The sequence below is a fragment of the Coptis chinensis genome, chromosome 3, assembly GCF_015680905.1.
Source record: "Coptis chinensis isolate HL-2020 chromosome 3, ASM1568090v1, whole genome shotgun sequence".
NCBI lineage: Eukaryota > Viridiplantae > Streptophyta > Magnoliopsida > Ranunculales > Ranunculaceae > Coptis > Coptis chinensis.
The window spans coordinates 72,608,182-72,632,443 of record NC_141458.1 but is presented as its reverse complement, the minus strand read 5'-3'; the positions used below and the strand labels follow the sequence as shown (position 1 = coordinate 72,632,443).

The 24,262-nt window shown below is 39.4% G+C and overlaps 1 long non-coding RNA gene across 1 annotated transcript; it reads left to right on the top strand.

The window, feature by feature from the left end:
* The first annotated feature begins 15,390 nt into the window (after positions 1 to 15,390).
* LOC147510710 (uncharacterized) lies at positions 15,391 to 22,951 on the top strand. The gene is made up of 3 exons (XR_015216853.1): positions 15,391 to 16,194; positions 16,276 to 16,367; positions 22,312 to 22,951. It is a non-coding gene; the product is annotated as an uncharacterized LOC147510710 (long non-coding RNA).
* The last annotated feature ends 1,311 nt before the right edge of the window (positions 22,952 to 24,262 follow it).

Sequence of the window (24,262 nt, the reverse complement as noted above, 5' to 3'; positions counted from 1 at the left end):
GAATCATTGAGAATGTACGTGGTTCAATTAGAACTGTACAATTTAATTCTTTGTCCTCGACTCATTGCAATTTAGTATTATTCATGTCTCTATGATAATTGACATGTTTATTTAGCTAGCTTTTCTTAATGGTTTTGGCGTTTAGAGCAAGGATCAAATTATCTACATTGCCCGTGAGTCCAAAAATATGATTGCACACCTAACTTTTTGGTGATTGTTAATGAATACTTTTATTTAGTCATACCACTTTTTTGTTTCGGATATTCAAATAATTTTCACATCAGTTTGTATACCGTATGTTTTCGTAATACTTAGGTAGTTTGCCACTGTCATGGATTTTGTTTTCATTAGTATAATCTGTTTTTGCCACTTGTAGGTGCATTTTTTTTTTTCTTTCCGATGGGCAAATCTATTTTAAATGAGATTAGGATTTTTTTTTCCACTTGACAAGTCTATTTTAAATGAGATCAGTAACTCTTGTATACCGTATGCTTTCGTAATACTTAAGTAGTTCGATCTATTGTCATGGATTTTTGTTTTCATTAGTATAATATGTTTTTACCATTTGTAGGTGCATTTTTTTTTTTGATTGACAAATCTGTTTTAAACGAGATAAGTAATTCTTGTATACCGTATGGTGCATTTTTTTTTTTGATTGGCAGACTTCTAATATTATCACCCAAAATTTTTACTGACCTTGCAGGTGCATTTTCAAAATGCTTTAATCTATTAGTTTATTTCACAGCTGAAATCAAACACTTGCTCTAACATCGGTGTGGGCTCATTCTTGACCCCGTTACCCTCTACGGTGACAGACTGATCTCATAATAAACCTTCCAAGTTCCAACATGTAAGAAATTTACTGAAATAATTGGATTTTAACAATAATCTTACTAGGAACACTTGAAAAATTAGACAGATTGATTAGGTCCTTCCATTACATGAAAAATGATGTTTGATTTACATTTCTCAACATCTGTTTGTTATTACTTTATACTATTTTTACAACCTTTTATGGTCAGGACTCAGGAGAAACAAAAAGTCTTTAACTAATTCTTATAAAATACAATATGAAGGGTCACCGTATACTTTTGTCCAGATCTCCTTGTCACATGCCATTATTGAATTCTTTCTGTACATGTCCATGTTTGTGTTTTAGACTTTTAGTTAAAAAGCTGAGTTTTTTATAATTAAACTTTGATTGAAAATAAAAAAAAAATGATTCAAACTCATATTAATCAATGACTCGATAGATCATCTACTGCTTGATGCAGAGGACTTAGAGCATCATCTCTAGGTGGTAGTATAATCTGGGTCAAAATTTTCAAATTTGAAGAAAAACTTTAAATTTTTTTGGAATTCCATCTCTAGGTGGCCCCAAATTCGGTCGCATCACCTGCTTGTTCACATTCTTGTTCACAAATTTGGCAATTTTAATGCGGATGCGGAGCGACATTGGTAATGTTGCGCGCTATTGCAAATGTCGCCCCAATTTTTTTTTTGACTTTGACCAACATCACGCGCCAGTAGTACTGTCGCGCGCCACTACTAATGTCGCGTATTCCAACGGAAAAAAAAGGGAGCCAAAAACGGTTGGAATTCTACATCCATATATCTACACTCATCTCCTTCTTCATTTTACATACACTCAACTCAAACATTCTTATCAAACAACTCAACCATTTCACACACAATACTCTCAATGTCACAACCAAAACAAGACAGGGGTCCAAATTGGACAAATGAAGAAAATATTGCTCTTACTAGAGCGTAGATTGAGATTGGAGAAGATCCTATAGTAGGGAATGATCAATCAGGACAAGTTTATTGGGAACAAATTATGGCTAGGATGAATGAAATTCAAGGTTTTGACCGCAACCGTAAGTGGAAGGGAGTCTCACAACGTTGGACGATTCTTTTACCGTTCTTCAACAAATATCATGTTATACTAAGAAAGCTTGAAGAACAACCTCCAAGCGGGTGGGGACGTGAAGACATTGTAAGATTTGTTTATACTTCGTTTAATTTATACTTCGTTTATATACTACTTGATATTGATTTTTTATTTTTATTTTATTTTTTAATAAACGTAGCTTACAGACGCGACAACAACTTATGCGGTTACTACTGGAAAACCATGGATATGGCAAGATTGTTATAATCTAGTAAAAAATACGCCAAAGTGGCAAAGAATTCAGTTACGCAACGAAACGCTTGCTCCAAGACCAAAGAAGAAAGCAAGATCTGGAGATCTTGAAGGCTTCGATTCTTCACCCTCAACCCCAACCCCTTCAACGCCTCACTCTAACTCTTCACCTTCAATGTACTTGGAATACGATCCTAGCAGTACCGAAGGTTTTTTGGAGAGGTCGGTTGGTAGGAAGCAGAGCAAAGAAATTGAGAAGAACAAAAAAAATTGCTTCTACTGTCGAGGGTAATGTTGTATCCACTGCTAAAAATATAGATGAATTTTTTCAAGCTTTTAAATAAAGCCGAAGAAATAGAGAAGAAATTCTAAATGGGCAATTTCAAACTATGATGAAATTGAAGCAAGAGAAGACACAAAAAAAGTTATTTTTGAAGCAAGAAAAACTCTGTGTTAGAGAGGAGGAAAATGAGACTAGGATGTTGGCAATGTCACTCAACAAAGTCAATCCTCGTTTGCGAAGGGTTTTAGAGCTAAAACAAGAAGCAATTGTAGCTAAATATGAAAAAAAAAAAAATGCTGGATCAAGTACTACAAATGAAGCTTCCGACGACGAAGGAGTCAATGATGAAGAAAATGATGACTAGCTTGATAACTAGAGTAAACTCTAGTAGTATGTAATAAGGGTGATATAAAATAGTTGTCTTTTATTTATTTATTTTTATTTTATGTTTTTGCAATCATGTATTAGTTGTCGTTCTATTAATAAAAATTGCAATTCATTTGCTAAATCAAATTGATCAAAGGAAGTAAATTAGAGCTTATCAAAATGATCAAATTAACAATTTTAAATCACACAACATAATAATAATCGTCATACAATAAACTTAATATTATAAATCATCAAGTTCTCACTTCCTACATACGCCTCCTCTGCTGTGAACTCCTCCTCGACTGTCCTTCTGCTGAACTCTCTGTTTGTCCATGTGATGAACTCACCCTTGTACGATGAATCTGAGCTTGTAACTCATCAACCTGGCATTGCAAATTGTCATAATCCACATGAGCCTGGGAAAGAAGTCTCCCTCTTTTAACATTGTAGGCGAATACCGAGGAGTGCAAGCCATCATTTACACGAAGGCATGTCTCATATCTCATGCGTAGCTCATCCTGAAATAATCATTCATTAATAATTTATGACATTTTCATAATAAACAAAAATAATAAACCAAAACTAATAAAAATAATTACCAGAGGTAGATGTCCAAGGTCAAGCTCTAACTGTACGACTCGAGTGTCATCAATAGAAGAAATGGGATGGTAAATCGTCTGGCCACTCGGATCACTCAAACTGAAAAACCCAAGGCCACTCTGACTGAAGGGGATCTGGCGCTGGAACAAATGTGTGTACAGGTCCATGCTAAAATGTTGGCTGTGACGGCTGGCCAATCTGAAATTCACGTCTGACACCCATTTTGTTAACCGTATAAATGTTGCATGTACGTCCCATAATTGGGAGCAAATAACCAATAGATACCTTAAACCAATAACGGTAATATTGCTCATAAGTCTGCAATGTAACTAGGTCAGAAGCTACTAGCCAACTCCAATGCACGTTTCTTTCGATGACTTGCTGTAAGGTCATGTCCTTAATCTCTGATACATGGGTAGGCGGATCAAAGGGGAAACCAAAGCATGGTGTGAGCTGTCTATAACATCTATCCCCTAAATACCACTCCATATCACTCCCACAAGTGAATACCATCCTCCTATGAGAAATGAATAATGCGTATCTATAGTCATTTACGTTGATATGCACAGATGTCCACCAAGGCCTCCAAACAATAGAAGCCTGTGTGCTAAGCTCGATCTGGGTTCGGACAGAAGTTATGTTATGACTGATCTCACTGGTCAGACGAGCTCGACGAGGTCTATGCCAAGCCCTGAGCCTAGGCCTCTCATCGATGTACTTTGTGAGGATAGGATTTGCAACACGGAAATACTTATAAAACTATACCTCTAAGAGAATGACAAACCCTCCCATCTGGGGACTACTAACAACACTAGTCTGCCGAGAAGCCCTATCTAAACAATGCAACAAATTACAGTATATGGCTCCACCAAAATCAATACTGCCCAACTCATGCAAGTACTCAAAGTTGGCTAGATACCCTAAGTTAATCGTGGAATGGCCATAAAGAAGAAACAAGACGCCTATCAAATACATACAGAAAGCTCTTACATACTCATCACACATGTGCTTGACCATCATCATAATCAAGTGACAAATAATTTATTAAAAACTGCAACCATCGTCATTAGCCAACGGTGTAATGTATGCAGCCTTGATACCAAAAATCCTAACACCAACACTGCCATATGACTCCTCGGTCAGACAAGGGAAGAAAGTCATCATTTGGGCACAACTCTGGAATTCAATGCTACATCTCAACGGCTGACCTAATCCTATAGTCAAACTAGATATCATACAAAAATCTAGTGGAGTGAAGCCCAACTCTCCCTAAGGGAAGTGAAAAGTATGTGTAATATCCCACCATCTCTCAACTAAACCATTGATAACTCCCTAAATGTCAGTCTTATTGTAAGGTCAACTAGATGACCAAAGGGAGTTGCTAGAATTGCATCTCTAACATGGTCAAGTGCACCAACTTTTTTAATATCCTACCACATCTTAAGCGCACATGGAGTGCACCAAACCCGATACATAACACATCTCTGATGTACTCAAAATGAAACTAAAATTAAAAAAATAAAAATAAAAATGTAAGTATTTAACTACTAAAATTAACTACTATTACTGCTAATATATGAAATTAAAATACATACATGTTGTCCAAGAACAACTCTTGACACATGCATATCATGAAATCTCATAGACACCGGTCTAAGATGGCTGAAATTCATAGCTTCAGTAGGAAATTCAAAATCGACTTGCTGATACTGAAGCAACAAAGGATCATCACGCTCAACTCCCTGATTTCCAGCTCCAGAAGTGCTTGGTTCACCATCTAGATCACCTATGGGATTGCTCCAAACCAGTGCACTATTACCATTGTTTTCATCTTCCTCACCGTCACCAATCCATATTGTTTGGTTATTATAGACGTATTTGTCGTCGGAATCTATTTTTTTGTTAGAACAAGAGAAACTAGGTTGAAAAAAAAAAAGGTGTAAAATGACAAAAGTCTGTCTGTCGCGCGACATTTAAATAGGCATAGCACGCGACATTAGTACTGGCGCGCGTTAGTACCAATGGCGTGCGATATTACTAATGGCATGCGTAGTGGGGTCTACAATCAATTTTGCAGTCGATATTTGTGATCACCTAAAGTTGGTCAAAATTTGCGACCAGATTCTCCAAAAAATTTCTTCAAATTTGAAGAGTATACTACCACCACCTAGAGATGCTCTTAGACGTAATTTCTATTTCTTTTCTTTCTTTTTTTAATTCTTCTATAATTTTGAATTCTAACTATAATGTTGAGGTCAAAAGGTTTAAAGCCCAATTTCAAGTTTATGAGCCCATGGATGACAAGTTGACAAGTAAGTGGGACAAAATAGAAATAAAGAAGAAGCAAGAGTGAGCAGATTTAATTCTGCGCTATTGGTCCGATTGTTCTTCAATGAAAGTTACTAATGATCTCTATTGTAAGCTTCAAAGTTAATAGTCTCTCATCTCATTTGTTTTGATCCCAGCATAGCGGAACCAGCTGCCAAAGTATGAGCAGCAACCTTGTCTACTACTCGTTCAAACTTCGAAGTGGTTAGACCTCCCAAACATTTGCCCATCATGATTCTTGAAGACAACAGCCAAAAGAGTAATTTATGTTTCTTATCGCAGCAACCTAAACCAGCACCCAGTCATCCATTCTTCCCATATGATGTATGCTGGTTCGGTAGCAGGGGTGGACATAGGACCTAGGAGTGGGCTAACATAAATACATACTACCATTTAGTGAAAAATTTAGTATGTGGGGATTTTAGTATATGGGTATATGGGTTCAATAGTGTATTAATAGTGTATTGTCTTGTGTCCATTGTGTGTACCCTACATCATATTTCCGATCTAAAATGGATTCGCACCATGGATTGGGTGTGGGACCAGAGAACCCTACGTCATATTTCTGGTCTATAGTGTATTCGGACCATGGACCAGGTGTGGGCCCAGCAGCGGACCAGCTTGGTAGCTATTAAAAACATTATGGATCATCCGGTTCTTTAATCTGTCAAAGTTTACAATAAGTCCAGGGCCCATCCGGACTGCCCAAGTTCATGGACCCAATCCGTCCTGATCACTCGGATCCAGCAATACGATTCGCGGAAGCAAGAGACCCTAGTGCAATCCGATAAGATCTTGCATAAGGATAGAATGAAATCTTAGGGAACGATCCTATTTGAGAAGTAGGATTATACTAGGATTCATCAAGGAAGCCAATCTCCGAGAATCACTTTCTTGGCCGCCAAGGCAGGAGGTTGCTATATATATGGAGGCTTCTGCAGCCTCCAGAACTACGTTTTAAGAGACTTGATCCCGAATTCCTTACTAGGTACGTAGGCAACCAGAATCTTGGTGCAGTCTCTCTTCTTCTAAAATACCTAATCCCATCTCTTTCGAGCTTTCGGAAGTACTATTACATCAGGAGTATCGTGGTTTCGCCCAAGCTATTCGAGGAAGAACAACTGTAAGATTTTCCCAACCACCAACCTGACTCCGTTGAAGCAAATCTCACTTGAGGCGAGGTGTGGGTTGTGCATACCAATGGTTCAAGTAATAGGAAGGGGTCCAGGATTGGTTGTGTGATAGTCGACCCAAATGGTAGCTTAATCAAAAGGTCCGTCCAACTTTGCTTTCCTGCTTCCAACAATGAAGCCGAATATGAAGCCGCAATATTTGGAATGAGAGCGGCGCTCGAAATGGGGGCAAAGGAAATCAATATGCATGGTAACGGATTCTAAGCTAGTTGTTTGTCAGTTTGGAGGGTTATATCAAGTACGAGATGAACAAATGACGGCTTATTTAGATATTATACGCGATCTCGCTGCAAAATTTGAGTGCATCTCAATTTTGCAAAGACCAAGGAATGATGTTCGGCACGCCGATGCATTGGCCTACCTTTCAGCAGCAGTTGATTCAATTGAACCTCAAAATATCAGGGTAGAGGTCCAGTTAATGCCTAGCATCAACCTTTCCTTGCCAGATATGGCTGACGTCTACGCTGCCGAATGCAAGGCATTCACGCAAATTTATGCAATTATGACGCGCAGCAAAGCACGAGACAAGCACCAAGAGCATCCCACTCAGGATTCTCCTCGCAACCATGAGCAGGACATTGAAATCTCCCCAACGATGGCTACTGACTCTGCAGCGGCGGACAATGAGGTTGTATAGGAGGACTCTGCAACTGACCCAGATCTTGCTGACAATACTCCTAAAATACCGGACGATCAGCTTTCCGATTTCTAGTCAATGGAACTTCTTCTTCCCGATTGGCGTCGGAATCTGGTTGAATTCTTACAGACTGGAGAACTCCCCGTAGACAAGGCTTTATCTGACAAAGTCAAACGGGATGTGTGGCAGTTTGTATTGTTACTTACCTCGGAGGGGGGATCTCACCTTTACAGAAAACCCATAAGTTCAGGTCCACTCCTCCGGTTCCTTACTCCTGAATAGGGACAATGGATCTTATAAGAAATTCACGAAGGCATCTGTGGAAATCATTCAGGTGGTAGGCGTCTTGCTCACAAAGCTCTCACCCAAGGGTACTGGTGGCCATATATGCAAAAAGATGGCAAATGGTTTGTCCAGATCTGTGTACCATGCCAGAAACATGCTCAGATCGTTAAGCTTCCTGCAAATGAGCTTCATCCCATACTTAGCCCTTAGCCATTTGCTAAGTGGGGACTCGACATTGTGGGTCCTTTACCTAAGGCACCAGGTAACATAAGTGGGTTGAAGCTGTATCCTTGAGTCAGATTCAGTCTTCAGATGTCAAACAATTCATCTGGCACGATATTGTGTGTCGATTCGGCATCCCAACTAAAATGGTATCGGACAATGGACGACAGTTTGATTCTATTGAGATCCACATCTTCTGCAAATCCCTAAAGATACGGCATAACTTCTCTGCGCCCTATTGTCCCCAGGGAAATGGACAGGCGGAAGCAACGAACCGTGTTATTCTTGACACGTTGAAGAAAAGGCTTGAATCAGCTAAAGGAAACTGGGCAAAACAATTACTAGGGGTGCTTTGGGCTTATAGGACAACCCCCCGTCGTTCAACAGGAATGTCACCCTTTTCATTGGCATATGGAACGAAAGCGTACTCCCAACTGAAATAATCGCTCCAACAGTGCGCACACAAGCCATCTCCACCGAGACGAGTGTTGACATCTTGGCTCGTGACAAAGCCATGGTGGATGGGCTTAGGGATGAAGCCCTGCAGAATCTCATGACTTACTAGGACTCTATAAAGCACAGTTATGACAAGAAGTTGCGCGCACGAGCATTCAAACCAGGCGATTGGGTCTTACATACAAGGCAAATGAGCAACGAAGAACCCAAAAGCGGGAAACTCGGTGAAAACCGGGAGGGCCCTTTTATCATTGAAAGGCTCGCATCCAAAGGTTCTTATTTTCTTAAGAACTTGACTGGCGATGTTCTAACCAAACCCTAGAACACGTCTCATTTGCGTTTATTTCACAAGTTATTTACTTATCATTAGTTCCACCAATAAATTTCACATACATTGTACTTTCCTTCCATTTGTCATCAATAAATTTCATTTCCATTTACGTTGCATTTTAATTTCAAATTGGTCACTTAGTTTTACACTTATTAAACTCGGGTGGCGAAGGCCATCCTGCACTTCAATTTCGGCTTGCGTGGTGCAGTGGGCTTACGCCTGGTATCATGGTTCGACAATGTAAACCCAAGAACAATAATGTATTGTTTTTGGTTTGGGTGCGATTGTTTAGATTACATCAAGCGTATACCTTTGGTGGCGAAGTCTAAGCAACACTCAGATTTAAACCCAACTAATGAGGCACTTCTTGGTTATCCGTTGGTCTCCACAAGGATCATCTATTGGAGAATTTTTGCACTGTAACAACGCTTATTCTTCAAGTGACTTAGTTGCATTCATATAGTCGTGGCAACGATAGACCACCGTCTAATATTTTATGAAGATGGTTAGTTATTACACATATCCTATCCGTGTTACGTCTGCTTTCGAAGGCTCTATGAAGAGAATCTTGCAAATATTTCTTCCGGTGCCAATTCGGTTGGAGATGTTGTCCCAATTCAAAAAATTCCGATTCTATTTCTCCTAGTCTGGCTTCCATACTTTCATCTGCTACTGCAACAATTGTCATTACCTTTTGATGTGGCACAAACACATTGGTCCAGTCGTGACTTTGTTTTTCACACGACACGGTTGAAGCTTTCGGTTCATTAGATACTATGTTATTTTGATGTTATTCCACGTCACAAAGCCCATATTATTTCTGATATGGCCGAGCTATGTAACATGGGCTTGTAACCCAAGTGGGGGCATTAAAGCGGATGAATTGTTGCAAAAGGGGTTCTGACAATATTGGTCGGGTGCGTCCTAAATGTTGTCCAAGGGACTGCTGATAACAGCAGTAGAACCTTTAAGCTAGAAGTCTTAAAGGCGAGACGACGAGAAGACTCAGCCTTGTTGGTTCGTTTCGCTGCCTGGAACACAAAAAGCCCAGCCATTCAAGACAAAGGCCCATCCAAAAAAACCAACAGTACCAAAAACCAACGAAGTTCACCGAAATTCAACAGTGAACTTCCATTCCTGGCCCATGCCGATAAAAACAAAACAAAAATTTAAAAAAAACAAGCGGCCCATCCAAGAGGCCCACAAGTCTTATTCACTAATCACTATGCTGACCCTCTGCCACCGGCATCGGCACCGGCGACTGGCACCAGCATTTTTCCAACCGGTTTAGGCATTTTTTTTGCCAGTTTAGGTGCTTTTTCACTCGGTTCAGGCGATTTCCAGCCGGTTCAAGTGGTTTTCATGCCTATTTAGGTGTTTGGCAAGCTTTTCCATGCGTTTTCAGGCCGGGTCAGTAGTTTTCTCGCCGGTTCTGCATGTTTTCTTATCAGGTTAGGTCGGTTTCTTTTTTTTTTTTTCGGTTGTTTTTAGGCCGGGTTAGCCTCTTCCATGACCATATCACTTATCCCCACCCAATTATTAAACATTTTTCACCAGCCCACCAACCCTTTTTACTTTTATCTTTTTAACTTAGTCCCTCATTATCACACTTTTTCACATAACTCCCTTTTTCACGTTTTCTTAATTCTTCAACATACTACCTTCATCTTCGTTTGCTCCTCTATTGAAGAGGGGGCAATGTGTGTACCCTACATCATATTTCTGGTCTAAAGTGGACTCGCACCATGGATCGGGTGTGGGACCAGCGAACCCAACGTCATATTTCTAGTTTAGAGTGTTTTCGGACGATGGACCAGGTGTGGGCCCGGCAACAGACCAGCCTGGTAGCTGTTAAAAACGTTGTGGATCATCCGGTTCTTTAATCCGTCAAAGCTTACAATAGGTCCAGGGCCCATCTGGACTACCCAAGTTCATGAACCCAATCCGTCCTGATCACTCGGATCCAGTAATACGATCTGTAGAAGCAAGAGACCCTAGTGCAATCCGATAAGATCTTGCACAAGGATAGAATGAAATCTTGGGGAATGATCCTATTTAAGAGGTAGGATCATACTAGGATTCATCAAGGAAGGCAATCTCCAAGAATCACTTTCTTGGCCGCCCAGGCAAGAGATTACTATATATACGGAGGCTTCTGCAGCCTCCAAAACTACGTTTTAAGAGACTTGATCCCAGATTCCTCATTGGGTACGTAGGCAGCCAGAACGTTGGTGCAGTCTCTCTTCTTCCAAAATATCTAATCCCATCTCTTTCGAGCTTTCGGAAGTACCATTACATCGGGAGTGCCGGGTTAACTTTTTTCCCCGACATCCATAATCATTAACTATTATTTAGCCATAGTTAGTGAGAGATTTAGTTACAATGGAAAAGTAAATAAGGTGAGTTTTAAATTCAAGATTAGGGATATCCAAACCGAAAAAAAGGAGTACGTGATATTTAGTATTGGCGCCCTTATTTTTCATCCTCACTCGTCATCTTTTTCATCAATATTCTTGACACAGGCAAGGAACAAAAATCTCACTCCTTTTACGTTTCATATTAGTTGTTTCATATTAGTTAAGATGGATAGAAAAATTGAGAAAAACTATAATAATGTACCAATCATTGGCATGAGATTTGACTCAAAAGATGAAGCTTATAACTTCTACAACCAAGGTGGTACTGTAAATTGGAAAAAACAAGGCGATATCGAGAAGAACATTGTGATGTACTCTACATTTAGGCTATGTGAGAGAAAGATTTCTTCCTTTCAAAAACATTTCCTAACCCCCGTTTGGTAGTATATAATGGTCATACATTCATTCCTATGCCACTAGATATTATATAGTATTGCAAATTGGATATATTACCATTTTACGGACTCTTTATTGGCCAATTGAGGAAAAAAAAGAAGAATCATTCGCCAAGTATAGAATGTTGCACTTTGTGTAGTTAACCTCTCAAGTCTCAACACCGAATCAAACCATAGGGCCTTGTCCGATAATGGACCCGGTCCATTCATTCCGTAATCTTTTTTTTCCCCCAATAGAAACATGTCTTATATTCATCAAAGCATAAGAGGTACAATGCTACTGTCCAAAAGAAAAAAAGGGCAGAGAGTTCACATCCTGGTTATGGGAAGCCCACCTAGCCAGTTCGTGAGCTTCACCATTAAACTGTCTACTAAACCAACTAAACCGACAAAAAACTAAAGTCTGACATAAACCTTGAATTATACATCTAATGGGTTCTAACTTCCAATTCTTCGAGTGCTGATCTCTCAAGTTCTGTACATCCAAAATTACTTGACGACAGTCTCCTTCAAACAAACAAGGCAAACTCCCCATGGTCCTAGCTAGTTTGGCAGCCACTTCTAGTGCCACCATCTCTGCCTCTTCTACACTTCCAGCTTCAAAACGTCGAGTAGCTTCTCCCACCAACCTTCCTTCCCCATCCTAAGCCAAGGCTCCTACTGCTGCATCCCTCGTATCCCTACAAAAGGCAGCATCAAAACGAATTAATATAGTGTTAGCTTCCACTATAGGGAAAATAGAATTGTTATTTGTATCAAGCCATATCTTAGAGATGGGTAAGCTAGAAGAAACTACTCCCTGATTCTCACTGTAAGCTTTGAGACTCCCGTTCCACTTAGCATATGCTCTCCTCAATAGGCTATTTCTGTTGGGCCTTTTGCCCTAAAACTTAGCTTTATTTCTCATATCCCAAATCTCATGCAAGATTTGAGCTGCTAGTAGTCCCTTTTTAGCAAGTCTAGGGTCTGGTGTCTGAGTCCAGTCAAAGAAGACATACAGCCAATCCCTTATGGACTTATCAGCATGCTCTTCAACTCGAGCCCCTAACTCAAAGGCAAACTAGACCACCTTTATCCATTCACATTGGAAGAAGAGGTGCATGGAGTCTGTAAGCACAAAAATGTGTACCTAAGTCTATGCAATTGCTTTTAGAGTCGCCACTAACTTTATTAAGGAAAAGTTGAGTAAAACCTATGTGAAGGACTAGCCCTCGAAACTAGATGATTATTGGGTTCGGGAGTCAAGGTACGATGTGGGAAGGTGTTAGGCACCCACAATCGCCTGGTAAAAACCAGCCTTACTTCTATTGAGGTGTAACGTGTTAAGATAAGCAAACGAAGAAAGCTTGAAAAATTAGTCTATCAAGTTGGATGATCCTCACTAAATTATAAAAAAACTAATAACTATATGCTATAATAAAACTAAAAAAAAATAACCTAATATGCAATGCTAAAGGAAATAAAAGAAAAAAGGAAAGATGTCACCCGGTTTGGAATGTTGCCTCATACTTGATTGTAGATTGATTGATTGATTGATGATAAACTTGATCTTGAATTGACAACCTGTGATTTTGGATTGAAACAGGTGATTTGAGGAAAAAACAACTTTTGGTGAAAAGAAGTTTCACTCAAGATCGACGAGAAGAAAAGAAGGCTAAAAATGAAGAACTAGAAAGAAAAAAATGAAGAACAACAAGAAAAGAAGCTATTAGCTCAATAACTAGGTCCGTTATTAACTCCGAATTCCTAGCTCTAGCTTGCTTGCTAGATTGATTTTTATGGGTGAATGAGACCCATATTTATAGCTTTTGGGATGGATTTCAATATGGTAATGGAGTTTGATCCAATGGCTGAGTATTGATGAAGAAAAATCCAATGGCTTGATCTCTTTCTGGTTGCACCTCCTAAATCTGGCCCTTGATTCAAGAGGTGGGATAAGGGGTGCGATCTTGGCCCTTGATCTTTGGTTTTTTCAGATGGATTAGGGCAAAAAATCAAGCCCTACACGTCCTTAATGAGCCCATAATCCATGGTTTCCAAACTTGGCTCCAAAATGGCATATTCTCTAGAATATTCTTGATTTTTGGGATCAAATCAAATCAAACAAATAAGGAAGGTTATCTAGGTTTTTGGAGGCTTGAAAATGGGCTAGAAACCCTAATGAAAAGGTCCAACTCGAGCTGGATCCACAGCCCATAAGCACAAGTCCAAAATCCACAAAAAAGGCCCATTTTGACCATATTTTCAATGCTGCAAATTCCCTTTGACCGGGTCAAAATTAGGCAAACTCTTCTTCACAAAAATTGTTAATTAATCCATTAGGAAGGTCCATGAACTCTTAAAAATACCCTTGGGTCGAAATCTTACTCCAAAAAAATATTGCACTCAACAAAGTCGCCTGTGGGGCCAAACGGGATATGGCAAGATTAGGGTTTCCAAAATCCAAAAGGAACCTAGGCAAGCTTGTACTCATTTCGAAGGATTTTTCAAGGGTAATTCAAATATGAAATAATCTCATCCAAAGAAAGAGTGGAAAAAACGAGATTTGGGCTCCAAAGGGTTTCTGGGGGCATTTTGGTCATTTTCAACTCAAAACTTCGAAAAGCAACGAAAACTTCAGCCATAGCTAGAACATGATGAGGAGAGTCTAAAAGACGCTTAAAAGAAGATGAAAAGAAAGAAGTTTGATATAGAAATGAAGACTCTAGAAAGCAAATCACCTTATATGATCAAATTTAATTCAAGGCAAAATCATGAATGAATTATGCTTGGGGTGCAAAAATGGGGTGTCTACAGTTGCCCCTCTTTGGCGGAGGTTGCTTGCAACTGAACGGCAAAGCCATGGAGACAAACCATTTTTGCCAAGCTCCAGCCAAAAAGATCTCATGCAATTTTTGAAAATTCATTTGAAAAAATATTTTTGAAAGAGGGCATTTCCCTGGATATTTGAAATCCTCAATTTTTTTCAAGTTGTTTGTGAAAGCACAGTTTAAAATGGTTGTCACTCAAGAGGATGGATGGTATCGTGACTTTACAAATCGTATTTTACGCCTTACAATTTTTCAAGACTCAACCAAAGTATCACACCTTCTAATCGTGTGTTTTTTACGTCTTACATTACATCGATTGTATACTAGGATAATGGCGCTCAGGCCAGGCACTTAGGCCAAAAATGGTGATGGATAAGGATGAACAACTTTTTGAAATCAAGGGACAAAATTTTTTTTTGAAATCTGATATTTTTCAAATTCATTTTGGAAAACTGGTGAAATCAAATGGATAGATCAATTCATTCATGATTTTGACTTGGATTAAAGATTCTCATATAATGGTGATAACCAAACACTGACGAAAGGAAAGACTCACCGGGGAGAGCAAGAAGATCCACTAGGGATGGGAGATTCTAAAGATGAAGGAAGAAGACACAGACGAACACTGCTGGAGAAGATAAGAGATATGCTGGAGATGAAAGATGGATGCTGGGGATGATGATATTCAAGTTCAATCAATCAATCAATCAATCAATTACGTTCAAGTATACTTGGGTTGGAAAAGACTGTCACTATGAGTTCAGGCTGATCCATCCGTGAAGGTCGATAAAAAATCGACATTGTTTCCGCATGAACAATTTTAATGTTGCACGAATGGAGTTACCGAAATGATATTAATGATCAAATGGTTACCAATAGTGCGGTAGAAAACAAAACTTGATGAATATTTTCTCATACTGGAGGGTAAGAACCCCATGGTACTAATATTCATCATTTTTTTATTTTTGAAAAGTTTTTGGAATTTTTTTTTTTTTTTTTTATTCAACTTGGTCAACAGTCAAACAGGTCAAAACCGACTCAACCTAGTCAAAACCGGGTCAACCTGAGTAAACCGGGTCAACCTGGTCAAAACCGGATCAACTGGTGAGAATCGGGTCAAACAGCTCAAACCCGGGTCAAACTGGTCCAACCGGGTTGAACAGGACCGAATGATAAAAAAGGTAAGGGCACCGACTTCCAAATTGCATTTGCACGGACTCAACCTCAAAACAGATCTTCAATTTTCCAAAAAGGTAAAAGGAATCTTTGAAAAGTCAAACTGTTTTGTTTCTAAAAACAATCATTACTTTTTTTGTAAACAAAAATCGAACAGTACCCATTTTGTAAACAAAATCCACCGCACATGCCACTTTCTAATTAAGCCGTCCAAACCAAGCCTATATTAACATGACCAAGGAAAGAAAAAACATACCTTGCCACCGTCCAGTGAATGAGAACATGCAGCAGATGGAGCCAAAGCGCCACACAGGCACACAGGCAAGAACTCCAAACCACACCATGCCGTTTCATGGTAAGTCAAACCAAATCGATTGAACAACTTTTCTACAGACTTAAGCGTATGCACTAACTCCAATGACATGCAACTCTTATACGCATCATGCATCCAAACTACTTAAAATCAGCAAAAGCGCGCTAAGACTTACCTTTCAAATGGGTCATCCAGACAGATATATCGGGCGATGGTGGCTCTACAATGCAGTGGTAAACCAAAATGCCTCTTTACTCCCTTCAATTTATTATTGAAGCTCATCTTGTTCACCAACACTCGTCAATCACATACAGGAATTTGTGGTCTTGGACGGCCTGTGGAACTTGAATTGGGAGAAACTTTCTTGGCAAAGATTAGGCGCAGGCATTATTTCTTTCTGTGACAGGTTAGTGCAATATACATAATATACAGTACATAAAACTATAATGCAACTATGTTATTAGAATATGCATGAGTGGTCATATTATGATGGATGTATAGACCAAATTATTTGAATGCTATGTTAGTACAAAAAGTGCATGGTTCAGTTAGGATATATTGGCTTCAGAATTTTCTACATGCTTGAAATCCTAGATTTTTCATCATAAGCCATCCAAAGCAAACCAAGTTTTCGAAAACAAAACTTTTTTTTTTTTTTGAAAACAATGTAAAACAAAACATTTTTTTTTTTTTATCCACAGAACAAGAAATACCACAAATGATTGAATAATAAGTGAAGGTGTGGGAATGAGTTACCGACAAGAAGATGAGCATGAAGACGACCATAGGATAGAAGTACGATCAAACTTGGCACCTATGAAGTAGATGATATTCTTGTCCTTTTGATTGCTTGACTTTCACAACGTACTGAACGACACCCAAAAACTTTCTTCCAAAACAGATAGAGCATAAAGCATAGGACCAATCTTCTGGAGACAACTTCTTCATATATCGCAATCGCTAGTAGTGAATCCTCCAATGCCTTCCATTTTTTTTTTTTTTTTTTTTTTTTTTTTTTTTTTTTGAGTTTTGCCTTCTCAACTAGGAGATATAGTGGACTTAGAGATCAAGAGTGGACTTTCATAGGACTATAATGTAGGCTTAGGTGATGGGCTCAGAAAGAAGGGATAGGATCAAAAAATTATTTTTGGAGTAGAACTTGTCATATAAAGGGAGGAGTAATTGGAATGATAGTAGTGAGATGATGATACGGATCCCAAATCTCAAATGACGCTGCCCCTTGTTTAGGTTTTCCATTTTGGACCAGTGTCGATCATTTTGTACAACTCTAAGCATTTTGAGCTATAACGGTTTTTTTTTTTTTTTTTTTTTTTAACCCCTTGCACTAGGAGTTTTTTCTTCTTCTTTTTTTTCGACACCTTCTTGGGATAAATACCATGGGGATAATTGTTTCGTGATCAAAGATGGATGGAATGATGCCCCTGGAATATGACAAGTTCTATAAAAATAGGTATGGGTAATCTATGGGTAGGCTAAAGATTTATTAGGCTTCCTAAAAGATATGGGCTTGTATTGTGGGAAATAAAAGAATAGGCTAAGGCTCAAATGGGCTTCTAATGGTAGCATACGACATTAGGTGGGCTTATAAGGCTAAAAACAAAAAGATCAAAGATGGCCTGTTCCATCGTCTCTCCAAGATTTCCACTATACTCTTCGTCTTAAAATAACCAAAGTTGGGTACAAAGTAGTACCTCTTTAATTGGTCGGCATTGGTAGGATTTTCCATGTAGAATCTTCATAGTGAATGGACATTCACTGTTAGGTTCGAACTTTCTGGTTCATTGATTCCACTCTAGTCTGGATTTGCTTGCTCAGCTTTACTTGCAACAATATGTCTCCATTGGTATCTAAGTCCAAGTAGAACATCAATGCCCTCCTTTATATATCTCGGCTCTCAAAAATGTTGATCGTAGATGAACACCTCTTAGCATTCCGCTCGTTGATGTGGTCAGATTCGAGTCAGCTGACTTCTTCGATAGATAGCTCTCATGTCTTCGATGGATGCAAATGGATGCTAATGATGCACTATGGAGTTTACCCTCTCCACGGTAAGGTAACCGATTGGATGATTGGCTAAGTAGCCGTTGATTGATGGAATGCGAGAATATTTCCCTTTTTCGATGGGATAGTTGATCAAATGGATGTTGTGGAGCTTTGTCCTCTCCACAAGGGTAAATGCATAATCTTTGAATCTGATGTTGATGTTGGTGATCTTAGACATTTGAAAAATCTTCTCAAACATAACCGCTGAACTTTCTTCCTCCTCAATTTCTCCTTCTCGGTGAGTGATTCTCTCATCTTCGAACAATGAAAATCATGCACCACCCTAAGATAATAGATTGTCACAGGTATGATCAACACTTCTATGGATTCCTTCAGTAATTTGATCAGGCTTCAACGCTCAAAGGGGATCAAGGTTATACCAATCTGCACATAATGTGGTTCATCTGTGGTGCCAAGGTTGATGGTCTTTGTCTCCACAATGACTAGCGTCTGTCAATCCTCAGATTGCTCATGAGAAAGAATGGACTCAGCAGCTTCATTATCCATTCCTTCTTCATAGTCGGGGGGAGGGGATCATAATAATCTGCACAAGTCATTCAATCATCTTGCACTAAGGCAAGTGGGTAAATTATATTCTGTGGGATTTTGAAAACTTTTTTTTTGATTTTTTTGTATTTTTTGAAAATTTTTAATTTTTTTTTTTGTTTTTTTGAAATATCTGGATTTTTTTTTTTGGATTTTTGAAATATCTAATTTTTTTTTTTAATTTTTTTTCATAAAAGAATAAAACAAACTAATTGAGAGTAGAAAACTTATCTGTGCTAAGCAGCGGACCGGGATCAAATATAGGAGAGAAATTGATTCGGAACCCATCAACCAATGTTGTAGCTCCATGCATGAGTGATGAATTTTCTGAATGATGTGGTTTCTTCATGAGCAACATATCAAACTTCGTGACGTTATGTGATTTGTGCATACACCCCCGAGAAGTCAAGTTTCCATCCCGGGTCTAGTGCATGAATGTCATCAAAACACATGAGTGCCTAGACGCGTGCCCTATCTTGAAAATGATTGTGGTGGTTGAATGGCCATTTCATATGATCATGGTTGGTGGTGTTTCCCAACCTCTCCATTGTCAACTTACTTTGGGTTTGATGGCAGCTAGATCTTGAAGAGACAAACATAGAGTAGTCCCATTCACCAAATACCAATAAGGTCATTAGAAGAATAACCTGCCAGAATATTGCAATGGCAAATGACTTCGATTTTCTTGAGCTCGGCATCTGATCTTCCAAGTGTGAGGAAGATGTAAAGTCTTTGAGACTAGTAGTAAGACGCCCAAAATGCCTATCATTGGAATCCGACTTAGCCATTATAAACTGGTCTTCAGAGACAAGTATTGCAAAAGCATCATTATAGTCCTCTTCCTTGCATTCTAGTGAAGTGACCTTGATAGCAGAAATGGAATCTTTTTCTTCATAGAAAATAGGAGGACAAAACATGTCAAAGAGCTCGATACCATAATCTTCTGCATCATCTATTGGGGAGATGTTTTGAGAATCCTGGTCATCCGATTCGAACATAGACTTGGTAGACTTCTCAAGTACCACTTCTTGGACCTTTTGGTCTTCTAACAAACTTGGCTCACAAACCTTCAACTGTCGTAAAGAATATGGTGAAGTATATACCTTATCTTTGGGCTGATCAAACTCCTTATCTAGAACATGCAACAAAGGTGGAGCCGGTAATGGTGCCTTCTTAGTTGGTGATTCAGCAAATAGAGGTGCCACTTTTTCATCCAACGATATAGCCTTGGCCTTGGGCCTTGCTTGTGTTTGTGCCTTGTAATCTTTAATTGTATCTTGAAAATTGAACGGCTTGAAAAGCGACATGGCATCAACCTTGGATGCTTGCTCGAGTGGGGTAATGAATGAGGCCAGACTTTTCTTGACAGGCTCTAATGTGTGAACTTCTCCATTATAGTACGGTAATGGATTCGTCACAACATTTGGAGCACCGAGATGTGATACATCAATTCTCCCTGATTCGATCAAATCTTGTATCGCATGCTTAAGAGCTCCACACTTTTCTGTAGGATGTCCAATAGACTGATGGAAATCACAATGTTTAGAAGCATCATACCAATATGGTGGTGGATTCGGAGGAGGCCTAGGCTGCAATGGTGTAACTAGGCCTTGCTGGATCAAAGCCTTGAGAATGACCGATAATGGGTACGGTAGCTCTGTGAACTGCCTCTGTGGCTTAGGGAACCCTCTATTTTGATATCTTTGTTGTCTTGGAGGATATTCAATCTGATTGGAAGAAGGATGAGCTGTCACCTCTTCTTGGATTTGTGCGTGTGGTTGAGACTGTACTTGTGTGACAACAGCATTGGCTTCTTTGTTGTTCACCGTTACAGTGGGAGGCTTCTTCTTCTGCGGGTTAGATCCTGTAGACATTGAGCTGATGGGAGAAATATTGCCAGATGATAACCCATCTTCTATTTGTGATCCAGCGGCAACTAAGGCTTGATATGTCGGATGATAACTAGCACTTAGCCTGGTCGCATACTCTTGGTTCAAACTCTTCATAACCATCCTAATTTGCTCCTGTTCCGTGGGCCTATCAATGATTTGGGCCGCTTTTGTCCTCCATCTTGTAATGTACTCTGTAAAACTTTCATTCAGACCTTGCTTCAAAGCTTCAAGTTGCCTTCGGCCCATTTGGATGTCAGTGTTGTAAGAGAAGTGAGCTCTGAAAAGCATTTACCGATTCGAGCCAAGTCTTGATTTTTTGCGTTTTCAAGTATTCATCCACCAAGTAAGGGCTGCACCCTTAAGGCTCCTCCGGAATAGTTGAACCATTAGTTACGGCCCGATTCCCATCGGTTGTAGATAACTTGCATACATCTGAATGTGGGCCTTTGGGACGACCCGTTTCCTTCATATCGCTCCATCTTTGGAAATTCGAATCCATGTGGTACTCTGATCTGTGGATATGGACATAGATTATCAAGGTCCAGGTCTTCACCTTTCATCTTGGTCATTGCTTCTTTCAATTTCTTAATCTCCTCCATTACGGGGTCAACCGGTGGTTGGATTGGGTTTTGCACTTGGTATTGGGGGTTCGTGTAGAACAGTGGTTGTGGAGTTTGTGGAAAATAGGTTGGGGTTGGTAACATAAATGGGTTGGACATCATGGTTGTAGTTGGGATTTGGTTAGGGCTTTGAAAAGTTTGATGAGTGGATGGTTGAGGCATGTAGGTTGTGTTATCCTGAGGAAAAAATTGGGACGGAGTATGGGTTGACATAGGAACATGCAATTGGGTTGATCTATGTGTCGCATATGGAGTGGGTAATGAGGTTGGTAGAATGGTAGGGTTAGGACTAACCATGGGGGGTAGTGTGATACCTGGTTGTTGTGGTTGACCCAGACTTGGAGTTATTGCAAATTTTGACATCATCTTGAGAAACATCTTTTCCATCGCCTTCTCCATCAATTCCTCTCTTGGTAGGGATTGACGATTCACCGTAATTACTTGTATGTGGACCTCGAATGTTCACGATAAAATTTGTCCCTCGGATGGGGTGTCTTTGGTGGAGAACTTCTTTGTGGCACATACATCCGTGATGAAGATATAGGTGGCGCGATAACTCTTGAGAAGAACCGTCCGGTTGATTCTCCATTTGAATCGATGAGTTAATGGTTGCACGAGATAACCTTAACCCTGGTCTTCTATTCCAACTAGCTTCTGGATAAGCCTTCTTCTTTCCTATCTTAACTGAAACACCTCAAAGAAAATGTAAGTCTGACTCTCTAGGGATTTCCCCAAAGCCAGAGTCGCCAAAACTAAAGCACAAAAATGTGTACCTAAGTCTATGCAATTGCTTTTAGAGTCGCCACTAACTTTATTAAGGAAAAGTTGAGTAAAACCTATGTGAAGGACTAGCCCTCGAAACTAGATGATTATTGGGTTCGGGAGTCAAGGTACGATGTGGGAAGGTGTTAGGCACCCACAATCGCCTGGTAAAAACCAGCCTTACTTCTATTGAGGTGTAATGTGTTAAGATAAGCAAACGAAGAAAGCTTGAAAAATTAGTCTATCAAGTTGGATGATCCTCACTAAATTATAAAAAAACTAATAACTATATGCTATAATAAAACTAAAAAAAAATAACCTAATATGCAATGCTAAAGGAAATAAAAGAAAAAGGAAAGATGTCACCTGGTTTGGAATGTTGCCTCATACTTGATTGTAGATTGATTGATTGATTGATGATAAACTTGATCTTGAATTGACAACTGTGATTTTTGGATTGAAACAGGTGATTTGAGGAAAAAAACAACTTTTGGTGAAAAGAAGTTTCGACTCAAGATCGACGAGAAGAAAAGAAGGCTAAAAATGAAGAACTAGAAAGAAAAAAATGAAGAACACTGAAGAAAAGAAGCTATTAGCTCTGAATAACTAGGTCCAGATTATTAACTCCGAATTCCTAGCTCTAGCTTGCTCTAGATTGATTTTTTATGGGTGAATGAGACCCATATTTATAGCTTTTTGGGATGGATTTCAATATGGTAATGAGTTTGATCCAATGGCTGAGTATTGATGAAGAAAAATCCAATGGCTTGATCTCTTTCTGGTTGCACCTCCTAAATCTGGCCCTTGATTCAAGAGGTGGGATAAGGGGTGCGATCTTGGCCCTTGATCTTTGGTTTTTTCAGATGGATTAGGGCAAAAAATCAAGCCCTACACGTCCTTAATGAGCCCATAATCCATGGTTTCCAAACTTGGCTCCAAAATGGCATATTCTCTAGAATATTCTTGATTTTTGGGATCAAATCAAATCAAACAAATAAGGAAGGTTATCTAGGTTTTTGGAGGCTTGAAAATGGGCTAGAAACCCTAATGAAAAGGTCCAACTCGAGCTGGATCCACAGCCCATAAGCACAAGTCCAAAATCCACAAAAAAGACCCATTTTGACCATATTTTCAATCTTTTCAAAATTCCCTTTGACCGGGTCAAAATTAGGCAAACTCTTCTTCACAAAAATTGTTAATTAATCCATTAGGAAGGTCCATGAACTCTTAAAAATACCCTTGGGTCGAAATCTTACTCCAAAAAAATATTGCACTCAACGGTCGCCTGTGAACCAATTTGAAAAGCGGGATATGGCAAGATTAGGGTTTCCAAAATCCAAAAGGAACCTAGGCAAGCTTGTACTCATTTCGAAGGATTTTTCAAGGGTAATTCAAATATGAAATAATCTCATCCAAAGAAAGAGTGGAAAAACGAGATTTGGGCTCCAAAGGGTTCTGAGGGCATTTTGGTCATTTTCAACTCAAAACTCAGAAAGCAACGAAACTTCAGCCATAGCTAGAACATGATGAGGAGAGTCTAAAGACGCTAAAAGAAGATGAAAAGAAAGAAGTTTGATATAGAAATGAAGACTCTAGAAAGCAAATCACCTTATATGATCAAATTTAATTCAAAGCAAAATCATGAATGAATTATGCTTGGGGTGCAAAAATGGGGTGTCTACAGAGTCTTTAGGGGAAGACCAACAAAAAAGGCAAGTATAATCCCCCTTAATGTTTTTACTATCCATCACATCTCCTATAGGGAGTATGTTCATATACATTTTCCATAAGAACAACTGAGTGCTAGTAGTAAGCTGTGCTTTCCAAAGAGTTTTGATGCTCTTGGAATTCAAAGAGGAGGTTCCTCCTTGCCATTCTTCTCTTGTAACAAACTGGTAAGCAGACTTAAGAGTTAAAAGCCCATTTTTTGTGTTCACCCATCTGATATTGTCACTTGCCAAACTAGTGGGTCTGATCACCACTTATTTTATCAGGGCAACTATCTTAGGTGGGAAAAGAGACTCCACCGTTTGATAGTCCCAGCCAGAGCCATCCCCAAGCATCAGATCCCTCACTATAAGATCCTCAAGGTCTGGTCTGTCAGGTATCAGCTCTTCCAAAGTTATAAAGGCATTGTTTAGGAGGAGCCAAGGTTGTTTCATGACTTTCACCTTGTCCCCCTTTCCAATGCTCTATATTAACCCTGGAAGTATATCTCTGGCAATTCTATGCACACCTTTCTAAAACCAAGAGGCCCTAGGAGGAGGTTCCTCTTTACTATCAAACCAATTCTTCCCATAGACAGCCATGAAAGTCTTAGCCCATATAGAGGTATTATCCTTAATAGCTTTCCAAGCCAGTTTAGCAAGCATTGCCTTGTTCATGTCCCCAACTTTTCTCAGCCCTAGGCCTCCCAA